Source organism: Mesoplodon bidens (genome assembly GCF_964165515.1).
Source record: "Mesoplodon bidens genome assembly, chromosome: 13".
Lineage (NCBI taxonomy): Eukaryota > Metazoa > Chordata > Mammalia > Artiodactyla > Ziphiidae > Mesoplodon > Mesoplodon bidens.
The window spans coordinates 50,571,794-50,582,850 of NC_138169.1; positions in this window are offsets into that span (position 1 = coordinate 50,571,794).

The following is an 11,057-nucleotide window of genomic DNA, read 5'->3' on the forward strand; positions in this document are numbered from 1 at the left end:
GCTGGACCCAAGAACCTAAAGTTTCTTTTAAAAGAGGGAGGTTGGCTTCCCTGGTGGCTCAGTGGTTGAGAGTCCGCCTGCCGATGCAGGGGACACGGGTTCGTGCCCTGGTCTGGGAAGATCCCACATGCCGCGGAGCGGCTGGGCCCCTGAGCCATGGCCACTGAGCCTGCATGTCCGGAGCCTGTGCTCCGCAACAGGAAAGGCCACAGCAGTGAGAGGCCCGCGTACTGCAAAATAAATAAACAAACAAATAAATAAAAATAGAAAAGGGAGGCTTCCCTGGTGGCGCAGTGGTTAAGAATCCGCCTGCCAATGCAGGGGACATGGGTTTGAGCCCTGGTCCAGGAAGATCCCACGTGCCGTGGAGCAACTAAGCCTGTGCACCACAACTACTGAGCTTGCGCTCTAGAGCCCGCGAGCCACAACTACTGAGCCTGTGTGCCACAACTACTGAAGCCTGCACTCCTAGAGCTCCGCAACAAGAGAAACCACCACAGTGAGAAGCCTGCGCACGCAATGAAGAGTAGCGCCTGCTCGTCACAACTAGAGAAAGTGCGCATGCAGCAACGAAGCCCCAATGCAGCCAAAATAAAGAAAAGAAAAAAAAGGGAGCAAATATAAAAGATTGCTTGTAATAAATAGTTCACAGTAAGCTTGATAAAGGGCAGGTTTTTGTTTGCTTTTTTTTTTTTTTAATGTTTGGGTGGAAAGAAATTAACAGGAACAAGCTCCTAGTAGAGCAAGCATCTAGCTGTATACCAGATGCATGGTAAACACTGGGAATTCAGATGTGAGATACAGATTCTTTTTTTTTTCTTTTTTTTTATTTATTTGGCTGCGTCAGGTCTTAGTTGCAGGCATGCGGGATCTTCGTTGCGGCATGCAGGCTTCTCTCTAGTTGTGGCTCGCAGGCTCCAGAGCATGCGGGCTCAGTAGTTGTGGTGCTCCGGGTTAGTTGCCCCGCGGCATGTGGGATCTTAGTTCCCTGACCAGGGATCGAACCCGTGTCCCCTGCATTGGAAGGTGGATTCTTAACCACTGGACCACCAGGGAAGTCCTGAGATACATATTCTTGCTCTTTAGGAACTGATAGACTAATTAAGGAGAAGAGTATATAAACTGACTATTCCAAACAAAGTGGCAGATGTTCTGATGGAGCTACCTACAGGATGCCACAAAAGCACAAAGAAAGGGAGGTGTTGGGGAGAGCTGAGTGTTGATACATTTCAGACTGAGGGACCAGAGCAGAAAGTTTAGATTTGTTGGATTGAAGGATGTCAGAACATGAGTGGCTGCGGATGAGGGTGAAGAAGTAAGCAGGGGTCTAGTTTTGAAAGATTTGGCAGGCCAAGTAAAAGGCTGTGAACTAAAATTTTAAGCAGGGTCTTGAGCGAGTGGCTCAAGCATATCTGCAATTGAGATAAAATCCTGATGGCAATGTGAAAGATGGGTTTGAGTGGAGACCAAACTGAAGGTAGGGTGACCAGCTCTGAAGCTATTTCAAGGTTCCAGGCTGCAACTGATGGAGGTCTGAACTAGTGCACAGCGGGGAGAGGATGGAGGCAGATTCAGGAAATATTTGGGAGGCTGGTGTTTGTTGGATGGTAGGCTGACCATTGGGTGGATAGTGCGTCATTAAAGAAGTTTAAAAAAAAAACAGTATGAGTAGGTTTGACAGTGGCTTATGTGGACTTTTGAGGGGAGTTTTCGATAGCCTGAATCTGAGTCTGAATGAGATGCTTTAATCAATACCATACAATCACACCAAACAAAATTGGACACTTTGTGAGATTATGTGAAAGTAAATATCAAATGTGCTTTATATCTGAATGCTTCTCCTATATAGTAAACTCCTTATAAATTTCTTCTTTTTTTTTTTTTTTTTCCCTGCGTGGCGCAGCTTGCGGGATCTTAGTTCCCTAACCAGGGATTGAACCCACGCCCTTGGCAGTGAAAGCTTTGAGTCCTAACCACTGGACTGCCAGGGAATTCCCTCCCTGTAAATTTTATAAGCTACTTATAAACACAGTGAAGGAAGAGGGCAATCACTTCATTTGTTTATTTTTTTAATTTTTAAATTTTATTTTATTTATTTTTGTATACAGCAGGTCCTTATTAGTCATCAATTTTATACACATCAGTGTATACATGTCAATCCCAATTGCCCAGTTCATCACACCCCCCCCCCCCACCGCTTTCCCCCCTTGGTGTCCATACATTTGTTCTCTACATCTGTGTCTCAGTTTCTGCCCTGCAAACCAGCTCATCTGTACCATTTTTCTAGGTTCCACATATATACGTTAATATATGATATGTGCTTTTCTCTTTCTGACTTACTTCGCTCTGTATGACAGTCTCTAGATCCATCCACATCTCTACAAATGACCCAGTTTCATTCCTTTTTATGGCTGAGTAATATTCCATTGTATATATGTACTACATCTTCTTTATCCATTTGTCTGTCGATGGGCATTTAGGTTACTTCCATGACCTGGCTATTGTAAATAGTGCTGCAGTGAATATTGGGGTGCATGTGTCTTTTTGAATTATGGCTTTCTCTGGGTATATGCCCAATAGTGGGATTGCTGGATCATATGGTAATTCAATTTTTAGTTTTTTAAGGAACCTCCATACTGTTCTCCAGAGTGGCTGTATCAATTTACATTCCCACCAACAGTGTAAGAGGGTTCCCTTTTCTCCACACCCTCTCCAGCATCTGTTGTTTGTAGATTTTCTGATGGTGCCCATTCTAACTGGTGTGAGGTGATAGCTCATTGTAGTTTTGATTTGCATTTCTCTAATAATTAGTGATGTTGAACAGCTTTTCATGTGCTTCTTGGCCATCTGTATATCTTTGGAGAAATGTCTATTTAGGTCTTCTGCCCATTTTTGGATTGGGTTGTTTGTTTCTTTAATATTGAGCTGCAGGAGCTGTTTATATATTTTGGAGATTAATCCTTTGTCCATTGATTCATTTGCAAATATTTTCTCCCATTCTGAGGGTTGTCTTTTTGTCTTGTTTATGGTTTCCTTTGCTGTGCAAAAGCTTTGAAGTTTCATTAGGTCCCATTTGTTTATTTTTGTTTTTATTTCCATTATAAGTGGATCAAAAAAGATCTTCCTGTGATTTATGTCAAAGAGTGTTCTTCCTATGTTTTTCTCTAAGAGTTTTATAGTGTCCGGTCTTACATTTAGGTCTCGAATCCATTTTGAGTTTTTATTATTGTGTATGGTGTTAGGGAGTGTTCTAATTTCATTCTTTTACATGTAGCTGTCCAGTTTTCCCAGCACCAGTTATTGAAGAGGCTGTCTTTTCTCCATTGTATATCTTTGCCTCCTTTGTCATAGATTAGTTGACCATAGGTGCGTGGGTTTATCTCTGGGCTTTCTATCTTTCTATCTATCCATTGATCTATGTTTCTGTTTTTGTGCCCATACCATATTGTCTTGATTACTGTAGCTTTGTAGTATAGTCTGAAGTCAGGGAGTTTGATTCCTCCAGCTCCATTTTTTTCCCTCAAGACTGCTTTGGCTATTTGGGGTCTTTTGTGTCTCCAAACAAATTTTAAGATTTTTTGTTCTAGTTCTGTACAAAATGCCGTTGGTAATTTGATAGGGATTGCATTGAATCTGTAGATTGCTTTGGGTAGTAGAGTCATTTTCACAATGTTGATTCTTCCAATCCAAGAACATGGTATGTCTCTCCATCAGTTGGTATCATCTTTAATTTCTTTCATCAGTGTCTTATAGTTTTCTGCATACAGGTTTTTTGTCTCCCTAGGTAGGTTTATTCCTAGGTATTTTATTCTTTTTGTTGCAATGGTAAATGGGAGTATTTCCTTAAATTCTCTTTCAGATTTTTCATCATTAGTGTATAGGAATGCAAGGGATTTCTATGCTTTAATTTTGTATCCTGCAACTTTACCAAATTCATTGATTAGCTCTAGTAGTGTTCTGGTGGCATCTTTAGGATTCTCTGTGTATAGTATCACGTCATCTGCAAACAGTAACAGTTTTACTTCTTCTTTTCCAATTTGTATTCCTTTTATTTTTTTCTTCTCTGATTGCCGTAATGACATTATAGAGACGTTCACTCCTCAACTTTCTACTCACCTTCATCACGACATTCCTCATCCCAGCATATTTGCTTTCCAACGTTAAAGGCTTTTAGTGGTGTGGCTCTGTTTCCATCTGTGCATAGAACCATTTTTTTCCTTGCCCAGGGTGTGTGAAGCAGATGTGTTAGAGACAAGCTGCCGTATTTCTATAAGGATAATAGGTTAGAAAGTCAAGAAATTTACCTTTAGAAATAAAAAGCAATTTGCCTGCAATGGAACTACGGTTTCCAGAGAGTGGTGGATAGAGTGCGTGCAGCAAGTCCAAGTGTGGATACACATTGAATGGCTATGAGAGTTTGGATGTGTCCCTTTGCGGAAGATACGAATGAAGTACCAAATTAGGGAAACAACTAAGGAGGCATCCCAAACTGAGTTCATGTTCTTCCCCTTTTACCCTCAACTGGCCCCGCTCCCCCAATTCCTTGCTTTGATAGTGAAAACTACTGTTAACTCCATGTTCCAGGCAAAAATCTTAGAATTCATCTTGGACATTTCCCTCTCCCTCATTCTACTACACCCAGTGGGTCCAGAAGTCAGCAGAGGGACCTGGTTCATTCCCTGACTCTGCCACAAGCTATCTGTGGGCAAGTTCCTGCAATTCTCTACTCCTCATCTCCTCATTTATAAAATAGGGATCATAGTAGTCATCTCATTGGATGAAGATTAAATAAGATAGTGTACGTAGGTAAGTTCCACAGGTGATTCCAGTGGACAGCTGTATCAGTTTCCTGGGGCTTCTATAACAGAGTACCACAGAATTGGTTCCTTAAAACAACAGAAATTTATTCCCTCACAGTTCTGAAGGCCAGACATCCAAAATCAGTTTCACCGGGCTGAAATCAAGGTGTCAGCAGGGTAGCACTGCCTCTGGAAGCTCTAGGGGAAAATCCATTTCTTTCCTCTTCCAACTTCTGGTGGCTGCCAGCATTCCTTGGCATGTGGCTGCATCACTTCAATTTTCAAGACCAGTATCTTCAAGTCTCCCTCTTCCTCTCTCTTGTAAGGTTAAATGTGATTGCATTTAGGGTCTACCTACCCAAAAAATCAAGGATAATTTCCGTATCTCAAGATTCTTAATTTAATCACTCCTGCAAAGACACCTTTTCCAAATGAGGTAACATTTACAGGTTCCAGGAATTAGGATCTGATATCTTTGGGGGCCATTTTTGGGGAGATCTGCCACAACAGACAAGGTTGAGAATCTCTATATTAGGTAGATAAGGAACTGCCTCAAAAGGAAAGCTTTGGAAAAACAAGCATTTAAGAGGAGAGTTCTAAGCCATGGTCTATGGGCTCTATATCTGTGTGCCCAATGTGGTAACCACTAAATACATGTGGCTAGTTAAGTTTAAATTTAAACTAATTAAGATTAAATAAAATTAGAAATCCAATTCCTTGGTCACATCTGCCAGTTTCAAATGCTCGTAGCCTCATGTGGCTCATGGTCTACCATATTGGACAGCACAAATACAGAACGTGTCCACAATTGTAGAAAGCTTTAATGGACATCATTTCTCACCCCTGAAATATGTTTCTAGATGCATATGTTCACTTTTCTGGGGACAGGGTCTAACAGGATATACAAGTTACCAACACTGACCAGCCTGTTGATGTGTTTTATTGGCTCACTGTTTTAAAATTGAATTGGTTCCTAACATGGACATTTTGATTCAATACATTTTTTTTAAAAAAATCACACTGCTTCTTTTGAAAAATTGAAAAATCTAGGAATACTGGTCCCGCATTCCCTCAGAGCAAACATTTCCTGGACAAAGTATCTGCTACCTGCTTCAGACAGATCATGCTTTCCCCAGTTGCCATTGTCCCCACCTGCCCCCTGCCATTTCTATCACTAGTCTAGCCCCTACAGGTTAGTGGAGTTTGAGGCTTCTAATCTTCATCTTCTGATTCTCAAAGATGTCCAAGATTATCGCTTCTCAAACTTGAATGTATCAATACATACAGATCACTCGGGGATCTTGCTGAAATGCAGATTCTGATTCAGTAAGTTTGAGGTGGGGCCCGAGTTTCTGCATTTCTAATACATTCCCAGGTGATGGTAATATTTGAATAGCAAGGCTCTGATGGAATCTAGAATCTATTTTCTATCAATAGAATAACTTAGTGGAGAGCCAAATTCAAGCTGCCAGAGACATGTTCTGAATATTGGAGAAGTCACAGCACTAGTAGCAGTACTGAACAATTGGTAAATGAGGCTTCTTCCCCCATCTTTAAAATGGCTTCTTTGGTATTTAATAGTGAATTTGTACCAGTTAAAACCCAGTTTAGTTATTCACAGATATGAGTGGAGATGTTTTTAATTGTCCACTCAGCAACTGTTTTTGAGGTAAAGGCTGCCAAGATACTTAGCATAAATCATTTTACCAAAACATCTGAAGAGGGGATTCCCTGGCAGTCCAGTGGTTAGGACTCAGCGCTTTCACTGCTGAGGGCCTGGGTTGGATCGCTGGTTGGGGAAACTAAGATCCCTCAAGCCTCAAGGCGTGGCCAAAAAAAAAAAAAATCTGAAGATGATCAAACAACCTGAAAATGATACACATCTCCCCAGTGTGGATTCTTTGATGATCAATTAGGGGGACAGAACTTGTCCCCAGTGTGTATGCTCTGACGCTGAATAAAGGTTGAGCTCTGAGTAAAGGTTTTTCAAGAAAATGTCCCAGGACTGAAAGACAAGAATTTACAGATCAAAAGGGCCAGCCCTGTGTGTACTCAACACATGGGATGAAGACCTATATCATTATGGAATTTCTCAAAATTTGGGAGAAATTTAAGATCCTAAAAGCTTCCAGAATCTAACAGGCCACAAACTAAACATTGAAAAACAAGATGGTATTAGACTTCTCAGTTTAGAAGGTGATAAACAGTGCCATCAAAATCTTGAGGAAAATTATTTCCAATTAAAATCCTGCTGGGAAGTTCCCTGGTGGTCCAGTGGTCAGGACTTAGCGCTTTCACTGCCGTGGCCAGGTTCAATCCCTAGTCGGGGAACTAAGATCCCGCAAGTCGTGCGGCATGGCTAGAAAAATAAATAAATTAATTAAAAAATAAAATAAAAAAATAAAACCCTGCTGGATCATTATGCAAAGCGAGAAAAAGGGCATCTTCAGGCATGCTAAGTATTAAAAAAAAGTTACCTTCCATGCAGCCTTTTTCAGGAGACTATTGGATGTCTACCAAAAAGAGAGTAAACCAAGTAAGAAGATATGAATAGAGGATTCAACACAGGAGATAATTAAGGAAATTCCCAAGAGGGTGATGAAAATGAGGTCCCAGGTGGCAGTCGGAGTTAAGCAGCAGAGGGATGGAGAGCTCAAGGAACGTGACTTCAAGGGGGAAAAAAATGGTGCAATGGAGTACTGGGTGTGTTTGTTTTGTTATGTTCCAGTGTTGAGATTTATACTCTGGCTGAAAGTCAGTGGAATAATTAGTGGTAGATGGATAGAAGACTAAACAAAGGGGGAAAACAATGTTATCATTTATCATTAGATCCAGGTAAACAAAATAGTATATAAGAAATTTAATTATAGTATATCAGAAGGCTTAGCTATGGATAATATTTATATAGTCATAATAATGTAAACACTGAATTCTGATCTAACCAAAATATGTTAGAAGTATATTGGGAGGATTGGGGTTGCAGGGAGGAGAATCCTGTGTGATGAAGATGCCTGTGGATTTATAAGAGAGCTAAGTCCTTATCTTCCATAATATGAGCTTAGTCAATAGTAATTAAAATGAAATATCAAGAAGAAATAGCTGTATTAACAAGTTATTTTTAAAGTGTAAGTAAATCCCCATAGAAACAGCTATAAGAGTTGAAGGTAGATGCAGTCCTGGGGAGCAGGGGATGGGGAAGGGATTGCCCTTGTCCATTCTAGGTCTTGTAGACCAATTTGACTTTTCAATTATATGTATTATGACATCAGTTATAGAGAATAAACTATAATTGCACCTCCCATCCCCTTTAAGCCTTCTGTATTGAGGCTTCCACCCTCACCCCCTTACTAGTCTTCCCTGTTGCCAAATCTAATTCACTTGTTTTAGTTCTCATCTTCTCAGAATTTCCCATAATTAACTACGGTACCTCTTCCACTTTGAACTCTTCGTCCTTCATTTTCACTACTCTTCTCTCTTCAGGTTCTCTTCCTTCTTCTGAACACTCTTTACAGTGGTTCCTCTTGCTCTGCAATCCCACATATTGAGTGTTCCCCATTGTTCTGCCTTTGGTTCCTGCACTTTTCATGTTGTAGGCTCTGTGGGCCAGCTCATCTATTTCCACCTGTAAGGCTTCACCAACCATCTCTAAACTAATCAGTTCCAATTTACATCTTGAGCCTGATCTTTTCCTTGAGGCTCCTCCCCACAGAGCTGAGTGCTTATCAGACATTACCACTTGTTAAGTCAGACAGAGAAAGAGAAATACCGTGTGATATCCCTTATATGTGTAATCTAAAAAGAAATGATACAAATGAACGTATTTACGAAACAGAAACAGACTCACAGACTTAGAGAATGAACTTATGGTTACTGGGGGGAAAGGAGGAGGGCCAGGGATAGTTAGGGAGTTTGGGATCGACATGTACACACTGCTATATTTTAAATGGACAAACAACAAGGACCTACTGTATAGCACAGGGAACTCTGTTCAATGTTATGTGGCAGCCTGGATGGGAGGGGAGTTTGGGGGAGAATGGATGCATGTATATGTATGGCTTTGCTGTGCACCTGCAACTATCACAACATTGTTAATTGGCTATATGCCAATATAAAATAAAGAGCTAAAAAAAAAGCATTACCACTTGTTTGTTTTACTGACACCTTAAACTAAACACGAGTTACTCCTCACTTCTCCCACACTCACCTCTTTTTCCTCCTTATCTATTGAACTAGCACCACCATCCACTCATTCCCCCCAGTAGAAATCTGGAATCTTCCAGATATGTCTATTTCACTCATGTACATGTCAGGCAGTGTCTGTGTCCCATTCATCCTTGGGCTCTCTGTGTCCTTTATTCCCTTTATGGTGGCTGGCACATTGATCTCTACTTAATTCATGCTCCATAGATGCAGGAATAAAAAAGAAGAGGATCAAATTGATAAAAGGGTCAGTTTCCCACTAGCAATGGGATTATGGGAGTGGACTGGAAACGATATGAAATTTGATGTACACTGGTAGGGGGAGTCCAGGGTAAGGTCTGAAGGTGATGAAGGACGAAGTCAAAATGTTAAATCTGAAATTTAGCGAGAAGTGTTCAGATGGGTTTAAAGGCATAGTTACCAGAGAAGACAGATAATCCACAAGGAGAGCGCAGTGGGTCAGAGAGATGCTACAGGTACAAATATTGCAATAAAAGCATAATGGCTTCATGACAGTTTAATGTGAAGAGATGAAGATAATACATTTCATACAGTACTGAATATCCATGTCTGGGAAGACAGTAAAACCCAATGAGAGGAAGATAAATGGTAGAGTTTCACAGCCTGCTGTAACCTTGGGTGTTTAGCACACTGTCTACGTGGAGTCTTGCTTCTTGCCTTTCTCCCGAAACAGGGGGCTCCAGGTATTCATTTATGAGTTGGTTCTCTACAGACTGCAACTAAACATTTGGTGCTGTATTAGTTTCTTAGAGCTGCCATAACAAATTACCACAAACGGTGCCTTCAAACAACAAGAATTTGTTATCTCGTGGTTCTGGAGGCTAGAAGTCTGAAATCAAGGTGTTGACAGGGCCATACTCCCTCTGAAGGGTCTTTGCCTCTTCCTAATTTCTAATGCTTGCTGGCAATCCTGCATCACTCCGATCTCTGCCTCTGTCATCGTATGGGCTTCTTCCTTCTGTGTCTAAGTGTGGCTTCTTGTCTCATCTCCTTTTAAAGGATTCATTGGATTTAGGGCCCACGCTAATCCAGTATGACCTTATCTTAACTAATTACATCTGCAAAAAATGTCCATTTCCAAATAACGTCACATTCTGAGCTTTCAGGTGGACATGAATTTTGGGAGGACACTATTCAACCCAGTTCAGTGCCTTTGCCTTTTAGCAGTTTATTGCAATTCACCCTTCTTTGCCTTCTCTGTAAACCTGAAATTGGCCTCCTAAATATTTTCCCTTTACCCACAAACATGATGTTACGATTTGTCAGTTGGGGGCGCTGGAGAAACGTTGCAGGAGGAAGGGGTTTCCCTTCCCCGTTCTGGTGTGCTGGCTCAGCTTGTGGCTCTCCAGAATCCAGCAGCAGCTCTCCCTGCAGCAGTTTTCTCCTGCGTCCTCTCAGGCAGTTTCGTAGCACACTGCCTCTAGTGAGATACTCCCTTGCCCTCTAGAGGGAAGACTTCCAGCAAGATCCACTACCATGGCACAACAGTTGACTCCTTTCTATCCAGTGAGCCATGACTGCACTGCAGAGGAGGCTCCTAATCAAGTAAACAAAATGACAGACTCGGTATATGTAAGTCAGTCCCTTACCCCAGTCACCCCAGTCACCCCAGTGCTTGCTCTACGGGCCATAAACAAAGTGGCCACAGTGGCAGGGATGGAGGCTATGCATGGGCTAAAAACACAGACTTTACCTACCCAAGACTGACCTGCCAATCATTACTGCTGAGTGTCTAACCTGTCAACAGCAGAGGCCAAAGCTAAACCTCTCCAATGGCACCACTTCCCATGGGGACCAACCAGCCACCTGGGACAGATTGATTACATTGGACCTCTTTCTTCATAGAGGGAGAAGAGATTCATCCTCACTGGAATATTCATGACTCTGAACATGGATTTGCCTTCCCTGAACATAACACTTCAGCCCCACCATCTGTGCACTTATGGAATGCTTTATCCATCATCTTGGTATTCTGCGCAGCACTGCTTCTCATCAAAGACCTCATTTCACAGCAAAGGAAATAGAGCAATCGGCTTA